Source organism: Carassius carassius, chromosome 39 (genome assembly GCF_963082965.1).
Source record: "Carassius carassius chromosome 39, fCarCar2.1, whole genome shotgun sequence".
NCBI lineage: Eukaryota > Metazoa > Chordata > Actinopteri > Cypriniformes > Cyprinidae > Carassius > Carassius carassius.
The window spans coordinates 11,676,811-11,695,841 of record NC_081793.1 but is presented as its reverse complement, the minus strand read 5'-3'; positions in this window follow the sequence as shown (position 1 = coordinate 11,695,841).

Below are 19,031 nucleotides of genomic sequence, written 5' to 3'. Positions count from 1 at the left end.
GGAGAGAGAGAGAGAGAGAGAGAGAGAGAGATTAGCACCAAAGTGCACTCAACATACACAAGTGCTCTTTTTCAGCACCTTTAGCAGCATTGTTATCTGCTGCCTGCATAGGCCACCTTCTAAGAGGTCGTTTACACAGAACAAACGTCTTAGTGCCAGTCCAAATCGTATTTTTTTGCATATCGGACTGGAATCTGATCATATTAAGTGAATGGCAAAATAATAATAATAAAATTATAATATATATATATATATATATATATATATATATATATATATATATTTTTTTTTTTTTTTTTTTTTTTTTTTTTACACAAATATGTTTCAAGCTACATTGATATGTGGTTTGAATTTTGATTCACACTGCATTTCTGGAAATCCATTTAAGTGATCAGATTGTTCTTTAGCTTTTTCTTTGCCTGTCACTTTCTCATGCCCTGCAAAACTTCAACATGTCAGACGTTTTTAGAAAACATGTTGAAGTCTCTGAAGAAACAAGGTTGTGTTGTTGCAAATCAAGCAGAACATGACTCTGCTGGTCTAAACAACTCTTTGAGTTTTGAGGCCAGCAGTGACACCAGCATAGAAAAAAGCACAGAAAAACGGCAGATAAAGCGCAGTCCAGCTTTTCTGCCATTGGTTCATAATATGTAATATTCCAGTGCTAAGGAAACATGTTCAACATCTGTTTTGCAAACTGTAATGCTGCTGTTGTGTTTTAGCATAGGCATACCAACACAACGTTGTTGCCATAAAAACCAATACAGATATTACATTAGGTGAAAAGAGCAGCACTGGACACACAAATTGGATCTGAACAGCTGCAACACAATGTGGACACATGTGGTTCAAGTTAATGTTTTGATACTGAAAATATTTAAACGTTTTAGACTTAAATCAATATTTCTGAGAATTTAATTAATTTATCTGTCTGCATACATTATTTTCACTGAGCTTGTTGCATAAATTATCTTACATTATGAAACAGACCTTCATGTCAGGGCTGCACCTATGCTGCATTAAAAAATACACCAAGTATGCCAATGACCAGGTGTTGCAACAGGGTCTGTAAAATCCCCTCCCATAACACCACCATGACCACAGGTAGGCATCACACAAGAACACACAAGTCTTTCACCACAGATTTGTTTTCATCTTAAATGCATTCAAATACCAGATCTACATGCCTACACATGTCAGCATGAAGCAATTAGAATCATATCAGTGTGCGTGTGTGTCTGTGAACACAACTGTGGGTGATGAAGGCTGGATGGAATTGCTGTGAAAGACGAAGAACTGTGTGCTGGTGTTTGCGTTAGTGGGTGTTTGAGGGCACAAAGGGAATTTAGCATTGCCCTCCTGGATTCCTACTGCGGGGTGCATGGGTTAATGGGCCACATCTGGCACCTCACATTTAATAGCTTCCACACAGAGCAAGGGAGAGAAGGCGAAAGGCAAACAAAATGGAAAAATTAGGGTAACGATAACTGAAAGGAAAATAATGGGTTTGCACACAAGAGAGAATGCAAACAATACTGATAAAGACAAAATCTTCAATGATGATGAATGAAATTATCATGGAACAAAGGGAAAGGTGGATGGGAGGAGGGTGTTGAATGATGGGGTTAGAGGAACAAGGTAAAAGCAGAATGACATCATCGCGAGAAGAAATGTAGTTTCCCATGACTAGGATAAGTGTCACAAATATGCACCAGTGTGCCAACAGTAGGCATGGGCCAGTATGAGATTTTGATAGTATGATAACCTTAATAAAATCAAATGTATTATTTTTTTTTACTGAACACTGTTTTATTTGTGAGCAACATTTCTGAAATATTTCCTGAATTTTGTGCTGTCTTGCAGCTTTTGATGTTGATGGTTGATTTGCTTCTAGAGCTACAGCTGCCCTAAAAAAGAAGAAAAGTACAGACAGACATCTTTATTTAAACTAAATATGTAATTCCAATTATTTAATTTTAGGTATATAACTCATATAATTTCATATCATTTAGTTATATAATTTAACATACATAATTTGATTTAATAATACCCACACTTTAATCAAAAACAATGTTCTGAATAGCTTTGTGAAATTATGCTACATGCCTGAACAAATCAAACAGCAGATGGGCTGAATGAGAGCGCATATTCACTCTCTGAAAGCAGGAGGTTTCTGGAACAGCAGCGATACAACAAGTTTCCTTGGTTACTGCTGTAAACAAAGCAACGCTGCACTGAAACACTGCTTTACTGTGAATTATACAGAGATGAAATGAAAATAAAATGCCATCTTAACTTTTCTGAAGACAGTCAGTTACCCTCAGGTATACATATAAACCCCCAAATCAATTTAGGATTTTCTTCCAATAGTTTGTGCATCATGAACACAGTGAGTGATCTGCCTGCTACAGTATTTTTCACTATGAGTCCATCTTCAGCGTCTCTGGCGTTTACACAGGCTTAATGTTTTCACATAAATTACATTTTGGGTATGATTGCAGTGCAACTCAGTTTGTGCAAGTGCAGAACACAGACGAGCTGCAATAAAACTGTCTGTTTGCCGAACGCGTTAGTTTCAGGCAGGGGTGTACATTACCCCCCACTTTTAATATCACGTAAATCCATCCCCCGCACTTTTTCAGGCAAGTGTGTTCGCATAGAGGTTTTCAAGAGCTGGTGTGAATAAATATAGATTTAAACTCAAAGAGACAGGATAGTCTGCACATGATCTGAGACAGGATAGTCTGCACATGATCTGATATCTTATTCAGACACAGAATAAGGCGAGATGAACATCACGGAGCGCTAAACACTCTCATGCAGTGTGTGTTTCATTCATACGAAGTGCCCCCTCCAGGGCACTCTCACGCAGAAAGTCGAACCAGGAAATTCCTAATATGGACGAAAGCATCCAGCTATCGCTGTATGAAAACAGTTGTTTTCACAGAAAAACAGAAACGTTTGGAAACATGAAGACGTTAAACATACAATTGCGACAATATATGGTTTATCTGTGTTTTTCCATGTCAACACCAGGTAATAAAGTATATGAACAATGCTGTGCTAATTGATATAGCATTAAGGGTGCTTTCACATCTGCCTCATTTAGTTCGGTTGAATCGTACCAGAGTTCGTTTCCCCCTTTGGTGCGGTTCGTTTGGGCAGGTGTGAAAGCAGCAATCGCACTCGGGTGCGCACCAAAGGCGGAATTTGCCAAATTTTGAATGAATTAATAAAAAATAGGTCATTGCAATTACATCAAATCACGATATGGACTAATATCTGTAAAAATTAAGCCGGAACAGTCTATTTAAATATGAATCCTGCATGTTCTGCGTGTCTGTGTTAATGAATGAAGCAGAAGCGCGTCTTCATTCATTAAACACACGGAATCGCGCGTGACGCTCGCGGTAATTTCAGCGTCTGCTGTCTCACTAAATAAGGACGTGAACACATGAACAACATCTCCAGAACTGCTCTGAAAGTCACTGCATGAGCATTTGACCGTTTGAGTAAAACTAGCGTCACATCACATACACAGAACTGTAAAGGTACGTCGACCTGTCAAGATAAAAGTCCTCTATTACTATTGTTCAGCAGAATGTACAAAGCCTACTACTAAAAAAAAAAACAATTTTTTTAAGGTTTAATCACACAACATTTCTTCCATGTTTTATTTTTAATAGTAAATAATCTTTGTTTACCAAAAAGTTTAGTTTGCTTAATTTTTAAGAATTAAAAGATAAATTAAATTAATGTTTTGTGTGTTTAATGTTTAATGTGCATCTCAGAAAAAGCTTTACTTAAAACCCCAACTGAATGGCACTTAAATGCACTTAATTCATCTGTCTACTTTATTGTCATTGTTCACAGTACAAGTACAGACAGAGAAACAATGGGTAATAATTAAATGTTTATTTTTGATGTATGCATTGCATTCTATGCATTTAAAAATAAAAAAAAATTCTAAAAAAGGAAACTTAGTTGTTCATTTTAAGAGACCCAGGAGTCTTATTTTCTCTTGCATAATTAATATTGCACTTTAATTAAGCAAAAACACATTTTATCCGATTACTCGATTAATCGATGGAATTTTTGGTAGAATACTCGATTACTAAAATATTCGATAGCTACAGCGCTACCATGAGCATGTCAGAGTTAAGAATTAATGCATGCCTCCACTTGAAGTTACGAGCGGGCCGTTTGCAGTGTATTAGAACGTTGTTTTCAAGCCGCATCCGCGCTTCATTACAGAAATGTATTGTTTGCATATTGTAGTGTATACAAACAATGTAATAGATTATGGCCCGGGACAAAACCAGCCCGCGCAGTCGTCTCTCCATAGTTGTGTTGTCTCTGTGTTCTTTGCTGGCTTTTCCTCTTATGTTGGAATTGTCCCGCACATAGATTCTGACCAGTCGAAAAGCAGGTTAGGAAATACATCATGGCCAATGAGTGATGTGGATGTTGTCATGTGACTGCATTTTGGTTCGTTTCAACTGGTTCGGACAAAAGCAATCAGTGTGTTCTGAAAATGAACCAAAAAAGCTGAAAAATGCTACAATGTTTAATTGTTTGCCCTTGGTTCGGACCAAATGAACCGAACTAAAAATGTGAAATCACCCTAATTACAGTAAAAAAAACTATTCTGCCTTAATGTGATGTAAAAGTGTTTGTAGTATATAAACATTTGTAAATCATTATTATTGAATATTGTCCAGAAGTTATCTGATTCCTAAGCCAATTAAAAGCTAGAAATTTGAGAAAAAATGAAATTGCCTATACACTAACGTTACCAGTCAAAAGTTTTTGAACAGTAAAATTGTTCATGTTTTTTAAAAAAGTCTCTTCTGTTCACCAAGCCTGCATTTATTTGATCCAAAGTACAGCAAAACAGTAAAATTTTAATTTTTTTGTATTTAGAGAAACTAATTTATTGTGATTTCAAAGCAAAATTTTTTGCATCATTACCCCAGTCACACAATCCTTCAATAAAACAGGTTGATATTCTGAATTGCTGCTTAAAAAACATTATTTCGACGATGTTGATAACATCGGAGTAGACATTTTTTCACGTTTCTTTGATGAATAGAAAGTTCAGAAAAACAGCATTGATCTGAAATAACATGTCTTTTGTAACATTATAAATGTCTTTATCATCACTTTTGATCAATTTAAAACATCCTTGCTAAATAAAAGTATTAATTTCTATAATTTATTTTTCGAAAAAATATGACTCTTAGCTTTTGAATAGTGTATTATGTTACAAATACTTTTTATTTCACATAAATGCTGATCTTTGGATCTTTCCATTCATAAAGAATCCAAAAAAAAAAAAAGGTACTCAACTGTTTTAAATATTAATAATTATAATTAAAAAAGGTTTCTTGAGCAGAATTTCAGCATATTAGAATGATTTCTGACGGATCATGTGACATTGAGGTCTGCGGCAATGATGTATGTATGTATGTATGTATGTATTTATATATATATAATATTTATATCGAATATTTTAGTAATCGAATATTCTACCAAAAATTCCATCGATTAATAACATTTGTGTTTTTGCTTAAAGAGCAATATTAATTATGCAAGAGAAAATAAGACTCCTGGGTCTCTTAAAATGAACAACTAAGTTTCCTTTTTTTTAGAAATCTTTTATATTTATTTTTTAAATGCATAGAATGCAATGCATACATCAAAAATAAACATTTAATTATTACCACAATGACAAAGTTGACAGATGAATTAAGTGCATTTAAGTGCCATTCAGTTAGGGTTTTAAATAAAGCATTTTCTGAGATGCACATTAAACATTAAACACATAAAATATTAATTTAATTTATCTTTTAATTATTGAAAATTAAGCAAACTTAACTTTTTGGTAAACAAAAGGGATTTACTATTAAAAATAAAACATGGAAGAAATGTTGTGTGATTAAACCTTATAAAAAAAAAAAAGTTTTTTTTTTTTTTTTTTTGTCGTAGGCTATGTACATTCTGCTGAACAATAGTAATACATATCTTGCAAAAACTTGTCTTTAAACCAGACTTTTATTTTGAAGGGTTGATGTACCTTTACAGTTCTGTGTTCTGTCTCTTTTTTGATTAGCTAATGAATACTTTGGATAACTTTACAAAAAATATAAGTACAATACAACTTCTTATATAATATTTCAACCTTTATTCATTTTCAACCAATGTGGTTGAAGTTTTTACAGTATACAAAAATAAAGAAGCAAAGAAAATTATTTTACTATGGTAAATGAGTTTACGATAGCGTTTATAATTAAACCACAGTAGCAAATTTACAGTTGTCTGAGACGTCATGAAATGTTCTTTAGCATCACAAACCATAAAATGTAGTCAGGGTTCTGCTATGGTTTAGCGTGGTTTCCCAAGATCTGGAGCTGATTCGGGGTAGCTCGGTGGTTTGTGACTGTTGTCTCGCAGCGCGCTGTCTTTTTTTAAATCAGCTTCATCCTTTCCCGTAACAACGTTGAAAGCTCAGCTAAGATGAGGGAACAGATGATCATAGCTGTATATGGATTGCCATTTTGAAATAAATTTAATAGCAGAGCTACTGCAAGCGATTTTTAGTGTTGCAAATCCATTTATCCTTTGCTGGAATTTCCGCGTCTTCATGGAGAGAGCACGTTGCTTAGCAACGACAGATGCCCCAGGGGCGCAACTGCCCAAGCGCTTTGGAAAGAAGGAGAAAGCAGCGCGACTAGCATTTTCCACGCGTTTTAGGCGCCATATGTGAACGCCCCTAACGCGTGACACGCGCGAAACACGCGCCAACACAGACTTACTTTATTTTTTATTTTATCCTTACTTCAGCCGCTACGTGTGATGCGTCGACGCATTTCACACACGTTGACGTATTTTTGTAGTCGACGTAATTGATGACGTCGACGCGTCGTTGCAGCACTACTACAAAACACTGCTGACTCCTTGCAGTATGCGATCTCGGATGCAGTGCTCGTGTCTCCTTCCGATTTGTGGGTGACGTAAACGCATTGTCATATTAAAAAAAATAATAATTGCGAAAGAACCTGACTTGAGATTTAAAATAAATTAAAAGAGGCTTCGAGGCAGAGGAATTTGCCTCGATCATTTTTTGTAATCGAGTTACTCGAGGAATCGTTTCAGCCCTAATATATATATATATAAAGCTGGATGGAGACAAAGCTATTGCTATTAAGTGTCTAACATAGAGTTGGTATTGCCCTGCAAGACATTTATGTAAACACAGAAAAGTCAAACAGACAGCAGTTTAACATTACAATTTTCATTAAGACAATTTTGGGGGTTAAAGGGGTCATATGATGCGACTTTAATTTTTCCTTTCTCTTTGGAGTGTTACAAGCTCTTGGTGAATGAAGAAGATCTGTATAGGGTGGCCATATGCGGCGTTCATACGGGACACGTCCCCGCCAGGATTTTAATATTGCCTAAAACATCCAGGTTTTGGCTGTGTGCACTGTGCAGGCCGATCGTTGTGTGAAATTCATGAGAGCTAAAGAGAGCAGAACAGACAGCCCCTTATGCTTTTGAAATTGCTCTCATGTGTTTGTTCATTCGTTTGAATTGAAGTGTCACTCTTAAATGCTGTTTCTTTAAAAAGGGAAACTACTTTGTTTGGCCTTCCAAAAGAGAACAAGACTAGAAATCATGTTTATATCACATTTATAATGGGTTTTAACAGTATAATGAAATAAACATTATAATTAAATGTTTATGTCTCGTCGCTTCTGCCTGACAGGGCACAGTATGTTATAACATTTCAGTCATAACATAACATTTCAGTCACACGATAGATAGATTGGATAGCTGGTCAATCAGAGCACACTTCGCTTTTCAGAACGATGAGCTTAATAAATAAATAAAAAGTTGCCATTGTTTTGGTTTTAATTTTGGAAGATGGAAAATTGCAGTATTTTATTATATTTACAAATAACAATATATATACAATATATTTTGAATTACAATATTCAATTGTAATTGTCTCCTGTAAAATAACAAAAACATAAATGTTTAGACTAATGAAACAATGCAGTACTAATCGGCATTCGCTATACTAAAATAATATATTTTATGTGATCCTACTGTGATAAGTCGTCACATCGGATTACAGAAGATTACTTCAAACACTCAATTGACACTATAAAATTAGTATGAAGCAAAAACAATTTTGTCAGGTTATGATGCTGTGCTAAACTAACATGCTAGCAACTGTTATGCTTTATATGAGCAAAAATACATTCTGACTAAATTCAAAAAGTAAAGATCATTGGAATTGTACTTTTTAAAAAATATTACGTCACACCAACTAAATTAATGTGAAGGTTAGATAAAGAAAAAATGGCATTTTAATGTAACATTTGCAGCTTAACACTTTTTAATATTGTACCAGATTTCCATAGGTATTTGTCTCAGGTAGCCACCCTCTTTTGAAGCAGTGACCAAACATGGCCATCCATTGAAAATGCTTTAGACTTCTGTTATGAACTGAACTGTTATGGGCAATACGCTGTAGCTCCTATGACAAGAAGAACTAGGTATGCTGGAGCATTCTGTCTTTTTATAGGGTCGCATCTAATGACATCACATCCTGTTTTTGGTTGGTTTAAATATCTTTCATGTTGCATTTATATTTTGGTAAAATTGAGTTTGTTTGGATGCGGACAGAGACCACCTTCTCAAAGTGCCTTAGTCCACTCGTTTTGTGTGCACCAAGGTTCGAATGGAAGTGCATCACCACATGAGCCTTTATTATCAGCCAGTGTGTATTTATCTAGACATATGTCAAGGTCTGGTTACAAAGAATGAAGCAGAGATAAATCATATCCTTACAGTTTAACCTATTGCAGAAGGTAAACACTTAAAATTTGAAAATGTGACTGTCTAAAGACCTCAAACAGTAACGTCATAAAATCATCATGTTGATGAACATGAGCAAAAATGCCAAAAACAACCGAAACCATAATGTGCAATTTTCCTTCCAAGGGAATAAACCCCATGAGAGGCAGAACAGCTTACATTTGACTATGATTAGAATTGTACGTAATTCTACAAGTCATCTAGGGGTCCCACTCTGGGCTCCTTGCTATTACCTATAAAGGAGTGTTAAAACCAAGCACTCACGTGTTTGGAAAACTATGCTTTTTTCCCATAATCATGGGAAGAATACTTGCTGATATGAGGACTTTGCAAACACATCAGCAGCCACATCAGCAGAGCAGAAAATTTAAGATATCATACAAGAAGTCACAACTGACATGACATAGTTAAATTTACTATGTACAGTGGGTGGCCAACCACACTTAGGTACCGCGTCTGCAAAGTGCATTTGCAGCTTTTGACCACTGAGTGGCTCTTTAACCTCAAGTTATCAAACAAGCGCATCAAAGCACATTTTCGCAAATAGATGTCAGCTTTGCCTCACCGATGTGTTACATTTGACAGCTGCAGTCAAGAAAAATGAAAGAAAAACACTGTAGTTCAAATATTTAATATTCACAAATAAAAGTTTATAACTTATGAAGTTATGTGCGTTTCTTAGAACAAATTCAAGCAGGATAAATATCAAGCCTATGAGCCTGTGCTTATATTTTCTTTAAGCTACACAGTATTTAACCATATTTTAGATTTGTCACATTAATAGGTGTGCAGTATTATTTATATAATATGAATATTATTCTTAAGAAATTGTGGCATCAAAGCATTAAAAGTGGTAGTCTATTTTAGTGAGCTGCCTATAATAAAATTATTGGGGAAAAATATATTTGTCTGTAGACTGATTAAGAAATTGCTGCTTTCTATAAATTATTTCCTTTATTTTAGTAAAACGTGAGGCACTGTAATTTCGCTTCCATTATTGAGGCCTAATTAAAACAAGAAACAAATAAATTAAACCTGCATGATTTAGCTAAATCATTAAAACTCTAAAGAATGGACGAATTAATAAAACATCCTCACATTTAAACTCAAGTTCTCATTATAATCAGCAAAATGTGCACGGTGTAAAAAAGAGCCTCATTAACTGACAACTTCAGTGATTTTAAAGGGAGACTTCTTTACTTGCTTTCATATAATTTAAGTAAAAAAAAAAAAAAATTTGTGGAGGCAGACCTATTAAATAACCTCTAGACATCTCTATTAAAGTTTTTAAAGCATTTCATACGCGTTTGCATAAATTCTGCTTTCAGAACCCTGTAATGGAGAGATGCCTTAACACTGATTTTTCCTCTGAAACACAAAAACAAAAGTTGAAATAAAATTGATATTTTATGTTTTGAGAATGGCCAACCCTTCTCTGCAGATATTGTTGATTCTGGTTTGTGCATTGTAAATAATAATAATAATAATAATGTTAATAATAATAATAATGTCTTCAAAAACTCAAAAAAGAGATTTTAGAGAATTTATATTTCACACTCTAAAAAAAATACTGTTTAGACGAAAACAAAATAAAATTAACGCAACTTTTTTTGGAGTTAAGGCAAGTTCCTCTGAAATGAAGTAATAATAATAAATAAACTATTGAGCTATACAGTAGTCAACATTTGAAATGGATCAAAACCTTTCTTTAACGTTATTCTAAAACCAAAATAACGAGGCAATTCTTCTACTTTGGCTAAACCGGCTCTGCAAACCCTCATAAGACACTGTCCATATGAAAGAGCAAGAGATTCACACCTTTATATCAACCCCCACAAGCTATACAGAACTACCCCAAAATCCCCAACCCCCTCCAGCTGAACTGAATTCGGTGTTTTTTGTCTGTGAGGAACGGTGTTTTGTCATATTACTGGGTTGAAACATGCTTACACTCACAGCAGCCTTACCCTTTTTATTCATTATTTTCTCACAGCCCATATTATTTTTACAAGACCATAATAATAAAAAATTTTCAATTGATAATTAATAATTAAAAAAAAATCATTGTTATTTGTAAATGTAGGCATTTGAAAAAGGCTTTAAGACCAAGTGGAATCCTCCGCCAGGTTCACCGTCTGCCAGTTTTGATTTTACAAAATCAATTTGAGGCGAATACAGCTTATTGATCATGAGCCCAACAATTAGCAAGGCAGGAAAACATTCATTCTACCTGAAGGAAGACGTATTTCATTGTATGTTAATGATGTTAAATGGAGAGTTAAAAAAAAAGAAAAAAAAAAAAAAAGTGTAGGCTATTCTTAAACTTGGACCTCATTATATTGAAGTACACCTCCAAACACCAGAAGCAACCTACACTCTAAGTGTTCTTTCATTGAAAAGTATGCATTTTGTTTATTCACAGGCCATATGGTTGAAATAATATTTTAGTTCAAAACTATAAATGCCATTGTTTAAAAAAATGCTTTATTGACTAATGTTTCATAGACCTTCAGTTGTTATGCTTTAAAAAAAATGCCACCGGCCTGAGTACTTTCTACCATTATAGAATTGTGTTAGTAATTTAGGAGGTGAAAATACTGTGAAATTACAAATGGCATGGTATTTTAATGACATTATTTATTTTTTTAGATATATTTTAGCCTACATAAATGGGTGAAGGAAAACAAATATAACTTTTTAACTGCAGGTATAGGCCTATATTATTAAAAATATATTATCATTACAAATATTTGGATTGTCCCTTATTCTGTACATTATTTTCTTAAAGAATAAACACTTAATTTAAGCAATTAAAACCTTTTTTTTTTTTTTTACTAGATTCAACTTGAATTTTAATACTATTAAACTGACTTTAAAATCCCAAGGGTTTATAAGTTAAAATGGATAAAATGTCACAGTGCATGTTAAATAGCCTAAATGAACTTGTATCTTAATATATATTATCGAAGACCTTGATTGCATGCAAGCAAAAAACTATATAATTAGATTTTTTTTTTTTATGAACAATTCCTGTATAAAATGGGACAGCAACCTTTATATCAAACATTTTTAAATCGTCCACAGCTGAGCAACGCTGGAGGTGGATCTGCGCCAGAGTACACAAAGTGAATGTGATGCACAAAGTCATTTTCAGATGCAATAAAAAAAAAATTAAAAAAGCTGAATAAAAACATTTACGAAACTAGTAAATTGTAAACAACATAGCCTAAATAAGGCCCAGACTCTGTTCCTAAGTGTATAATGTAAATTTGTTTACCCACAGTAACAAATTATAACCGATTAATCTCCTATTTTCGTTTTCTGCAATTAAAAAAAAAATACACGCTTAAAAATGAATTACGTTTGTGAGAGAAAAAGAATATAGAAGTCATGCATAAGTTGCAATTTATTACATTCAGGAATAATAACCGCATGCCTTATAATTTTATAATGTGCCAACAGGATATTTTTAGTTCCCTTCACTTTACAACAAATCCTTTAAATTTAACAAATTTATCAGAACAGAACAATAATGAAAAATTAAACATTCTACAGTAATTGATAAATATATTTGCAGTATATAATAATATAGGCTTAGCTATAAAAAAACAAAAAAAGAAATTAATAATAATTTAAAGCGAAACATAAGGTAAGGTTGGGCTCTCTCATTCAGGACAAATCCAAACGTTTCCATATTCGTGATGTTGCCCATTTCAAGCTTAACTATTATTAATTAGGTAAAATAGGCTTTGTAGTTCACGCGTGTTTCAGTAGCCTATCGATGGAAAAAAATCATATTAGCAAAAATATGCCAAAGTGAACCGCTGCTCAGGCCACATGGCATGGTGAATGGCTGCTGTTTCCACTCAATGTGTGCGCATGAGACACCAGCAAGATCAAACAGCTGAAACAGATAATACTCAATTTGTGGTCACATAGTAAAGGCATATCTCTAAAATGCGAAGTGTTAGCTGTTTGAAAAATCAAGAATAATAACAGGGTTAATAGGAATTATTTCTAAATGCTGGACACATGACCTGCGGTGCGCTTGTGGCATTCTGAAAGTTGAGATGTTTTTAGTTCGATGCAGTGCGGAAGCGCCTGGAAAAAACGGGACCGCGTCACACCGCGTGCGCATCGCGACCGCGTCGCTTCCATCATGAGGGCGCATACCGCGCGCCTACATTGGAAATAACGAAACTTGAGCATGCAAAAGACGCGATATGTGAACGCCGCCAAAAAGAACTGCGGTCTTCTACAGTACTTCACATATGCCGTGGAGAATCACAGAAAGTGACCGAATTCAAGAACATTGTTGCAGCATCTCTCAAGCAATGAATAAACACCGCTAACTTGGAGAATGCAGTGAAAACTCCTCTTCTCGCGTCTGCCCTAGACCCTCGGCACAAACATCTCAGGTTTCTCGATGAAAACATGAGAGAAGTAAGAAAAAAAAACTTTTTTGAACATTATCAGAACATTTTCCTTGATGCGAGTGGTGCGGATGCAGTCGCCACAATGAAGAAGATGCAATGCCCACTCGTCGGAAAAGGCTGAGCCAGTTCTCCAGCGATGATTACAGAGAGTCCAGCCGAGACGAGTAGGAACAGTTCTTGCTGGAGCCATGTATTCCACCAGATGAGGATCCCATTCAGTGGTGAAACGAAAACACGAAGCGCTTCACAAAGCGTATTAGCTTAGCACACCGTTATTTGTGAGTCCCGTCAACCTCTGTGCCGTCAGAGCGCGTTTTCTCCGCGGCCGGCCTTATTGTTAACAGACTAAGGAGCCGACTTTCCCCCGATCATGTTTACATGCCCGTATTTCTTAACAAGAACATTTGAAACAATAGAAAAAAAGCAAAAAAGATTTGCTGACAGTTTAAAAGTTAAGTGTAAGCTACATTCTGTACAATAGCCTAATTGCTGCAGGCTGCTTTACGTTTTTTCTTTTTGCTTTTAATCTGTACTTTTGTTTGTTTGCACGCATTGTTAAAGGTTTTCAGCTACAAAACACGATGTGTAATGTTCAAGCTTATTGTAAGCTTGTTCAAAATGACGAAAACAAATGTTGCTGAAAAATAACGTCTGACTCATTAAACTTAATTTAAATAAACGAATATTCGAATATTCGTTTTTTGTGAGCTCAAATATTCTAATGTGATATTTGTGGAAAACGCCCATCCCTACCATGTACCCATCCTCTGATGGCTACTTCCAGCAGGATATTGCACCATGTCACAAAGCTCGAATAATTTCAAATTGGTTTCTTGAACATTACAATGAGTTCACTGTACTAAAATGGCCCCCACAGTCACCAGATCTCAACCCAATAGAGCATCTTTGAGATGTGGTGGAACGGGAGCTTCGTGCCCTGGATGTGCATCCCATCCCACAAATCTCCATCAACTGCAAGATGCTATCCTATCAATATGGGACCAACATTTCTAAAGAATGCTTTCAGCACCTTGTTAAATCAATGCCATGTAGAATTAAGGCAGTTCTGAAGGCGAAAGGGGATCAAACACAGTATTAGTATGGTGTTCCTAATAATCCTTTAGGTGAGTGTACATACACACATATATACACACACACACACACACATATATATATACATATATATATATTAGGGGTTTAATTAATTAATTAATTAATTGTTGCATAGATGCAGTAAAAGACCTTAATCGATTATAGCCTATGACGTCATTCGCATATACGCTTTTCAGTCATGCGAGTTTAAAGGAGAGGTGACACATGGAGAGGACACATGCGGTGTGTAAAACCTGTCAAGCTGAAATAAAAAATGTTGGGAATACGACTAACTTAAGAAATCATGTTAGACGTTTTCACCCTGAGATGCTGATGGCAGCTGGCCCAAAGGCCGACCCAGCTCAGCCAACGATAGTTCAAACAATATCAACTCTGCCGCACAACTCGGAGAAGGGAAGGAAATAACCAGATCAGATCTGTATTTATTAGTTCTAAATGCTCTGTTGTCTGTTGTGTGCAGACAAATTTAGTTGAATATTTGCTACATTCAGGAAGTGCCCAGTGCTGTTATTTTATATTTATTTGATTTTATGTTGTATATTAGAGCTGTGCAGAAAGTTTTAGTTTTGAAGACTGTACTATTTATTATGAGTTATAAATTAAGTAAATTTTTATACATTTGTTAACATTTAAATACTTTATGAAGTAGTACACTGCACTTTAAATGCATTTAGAACTTGACAGTTTCATGTGCCTTTAGTATTTATTTACTAGTGTTCACTTAATACTAGTGTTCATTTACTAGTGTATTTACTCTGTTCAGACTAGGGATGGGTATCGTTAAGGTTTTAACGGTATTACTACTCTTACCGATACTGCTTAACAGTCCGGTACTTTAACGGTATTCTTATCGGTACTTTGTGTTGTGTTACTTTGTGTTGTGTTAGGCAGTCGAAAGCATTTCTCTGTCTGCACATAATGCACTTTTGAAAGATGCTTTGACAGAATGCTTGTGTTTCCGCGCTTACATGCAAAAATGTTGTTGCTCTTATGACAACCAGCATTGTCTGCATCAACTCTAGTGAAGTATAACCACACTTTGGAACGTTTTGCTGTCTCCGCCATCGTCACTCTTTGTATTAAGCAGGAGTTTTTGTACTGTAAGGGGCCGTTCACATATCGCGTCTAAAAACGCGTGGAAAACGCTAGGCATGCCGCTTTGATTTTTTTTCCCCAAAGCCTTTGGGCACTTGCGCTCCTGAGTAGTCTGCCGTTGCTAAGCAACCATGACCTGCTCTCTCCATGAAGACGCGGAAATTTCAGCAATGGATAAATGGATTTGCAGCACTAAAAACTGCTTGCAGTAGCACTGCTACTAAATTAATTTAAAAATTCATATACATACAGCTATCAGCTGTTCCTTCATCTTGGCTGAGCTTTCAACGTTGTTACGGAAAAGTTGAGGCGCGTCGCGACCACGTCGCTTCCATTATGAGCGCGCATACCGCGCGCCTACATTTGAAATAACGAACTTGAGCGCGCAAAAGACGTGATATGCGAATGGCCCCCTATGCGTGTGTGTGCGCCGCGCTCGTTCTTGTTGTGTGTGTGTCACTAAGCAAATCTCTTCGCCATCGTCACTCTTTATTATTAAGCGGGAGTTTTCATACTGTTATGTCTGTGCGTGCGCCGCGCTCGTTGTGGTGTGTGTGTGTGTGACTGACAGACAGCCTCCAAAGCGCGCATGAGAGATCTCACAAGATCTCTCAGATCTCACAAACGTCTTAGTGTTGCACGGTGCACCGATACTTCAAAAGTATCGTGATTCTCGGAAATTAAAAACGTCGCGATTCCTACATTTATTAGTATCGATACTTCAAAGAATGACTGCGTTCCAGATTTGTAAGAGATGTATTTCATGTTGGTGTGTGCAACGCACGCTTCCAGTGCCTCCCTATAGACACTACTGTGGAGGGAGGAACTTCAGTGAACAAGAAATATGAGTCTAGTAGCAACGTATCTTCCGTGATGTCCCCGGGGTGGGTAAACAAATTGTACTTTATTTGCGGTCTGGGGCAGGCCAAATAATTTCATAAAAGCAGGACCCGCGGGTTGGAAAAAAACCCGACCCGCACATCACTAGGCTGCATGAGTGAGCACAAATGATACTGTGGCCACCGGTCCACGACTGTAGAAAAAGATGACGCTCAATAAAGCTCACTGGCTGAGTTTTCTCCTCTGAAAGAAAAGGTTGCACAACTGACAGAATAAGTTACAATATCTGAGATATAGCTGCTAAATTTTATTTGCTTTTTTTTTTTACTTGAATGCCATTGCTTAAATTGATATTATTTATCTTTTGACATTTAATCTTCTGAGTTCAGAAACATTGTTTAATATAATCGCTGTTCATATTTTTATTCAAAGTTCAGAATCAAGATAAATTTATTACTCTTATGTTTCTTATGATAACTGAGAAAATGCTGCTAAATTTATTCTTTTACCTTGAATGTCATTGCTCGATTTTATTTTTTATATTTTGATATTTCATATTTTGTTCAAATGTTTAATATATCTGCTGTTCATATGTTCATTTATTAGTGTGTTATATGATTAGAATGTTGTCCCGGTTTTAAAATAAATCAATGATATTTGAGAGTGTATTTTCCCTTTTCAGGAAAAGTATCAAAAAAGTATCGAAATCGCAATTCTTGACTAGGTACCGGTTTCAAAACAATCATTTTTGTATCGTGACAACACTAGTCTTAATATGATCGCACATTAGAAATGTTTGGTGAGATAAAATGTGCACGATAACATTATTAAACAAAAATACATAGTACATTAATTTTTTCCCCTCCAGTACCGAAAGCAGAACCGATACAGTCAGATCATAATGATACTACGGTCTTTCATAATTTAGCCCCAGTGCCATTTTAATACCGGGTTTTGGTACCCATCCCTAGTTCAGACGCAAGCTTTATTTGAAGCAGATAAAATAAAAGGTGTTCAAATATCTGACTGCTTGTAGACTATTTACTGATCAAAATGTAGCCATGTGCAGGATTATTGAAAACCGAGGTTGCAAAGAATGCATCGTGAAATCGAATTGAATCGTTAACATGATAATCGTAATTGAATTGAATCGTGAAACCAGTGCCAATTCACACCCCTAATATATACATATGTGTGTGTATATATATACATATGTGTGTGTATTTATTTATTTATATATATATACATATATATACACACACACACACACATATATATACACATATACACACACACACACACACATATACATACATACATATACATATACACACATACATATATATATATATATATATACATTTACACACACATAATGCGTAGACTGTAGCCTAAGACTATCCCACATTTCGAAATTAAGTAACTAACTTTGTGAATGGTTTTTAAGGATGTTACAATGTTATATTATAACGTTGGTTTTTTTTTTACGTCTTCCTTTCATCTCCGTTTACAAACCAACATTTTACAATTACATTCAGTTCGCAATCCGGTCACTTTGCGCCACCTGGCGGTAGTTTCGCAAATGATTTTAACACGCGACTGACTTTCAGTTACACGTGGCGGTATTACCCATTCTGGTTGTCTACCTACTGTAAACATACTGAAATATTAAAAAATCTAAACTTCCATGTTGTGTTCCTCCTCAGGTGTATTTATTGAAACTAAGATGCAAATGTGTCTCACTACATACATTTGGTAATCATGCAGGCAGGAATGAATATGCAAGATACTGAAAAAGAATGAACAAACTAAAAATTTCAAAGGCTGAAAACATTGTCTCTAAACACACACTCTGGGCTCCTTAAAGACTCAGTGGTAAATACCACTATTTATTAAATGTTCAAAGGCTTGAGGCATCACAAAGTGTCACATCACATCTTTTGCCAAATCTAAAATAATACAGCCCTAAAGAACTGTCTGGATGTTTGTGACCTTTGATGTCTGAATTCACAAAGGAAAAGAGAGGAAGTGTTGCCTGAAGAGCAGCTTCCCTTGTAGCCTAATATCCTGAAATCACACAGTAACCTAGATGCTTGCCAAGCAGAGCCATCAGACCTACATTTAACATAATATTTGGAAATATGTAACATTTATATCATTGCATAACCAGCTATTTGAAATGAAACAAACAGTTAATCCTTGCTCATCATTTTCTCAAGGATAAAGTGGCATGGAGCAGCACTGGACCACTTTCAAAACCAGATTTCTCTTGACACCGAATGAACAGGCAACATTTTTCCTTCCACTTCACAACAGAGAACAACTTCCTTAGATATACCCTAGGGTTGTGCCGACAATATGGAGTGAGATTAGTCTCAATAAAAATTCAGGCAAAAGACACGATGCACACGTGTTGGCCAATTCAAATGAATGAATCCTAATTTACTCATACTCTTTAGCCAATCAGATTTGATTCTGTAAATAGACCAATCATAACCCGCTGTGGGGGTATGAAGCCCGGGCCTGCCTAGATGTTACGTCATCAGCGCGAGGCCACTGTTCTACTGATGATTTTGCAGAGGTATGTGCAGTTGATCATTTGATTTCACCTAACTAACCTAAATAAGGTGTATTGTTTAATTTTTGCATGTTTACTGAAGT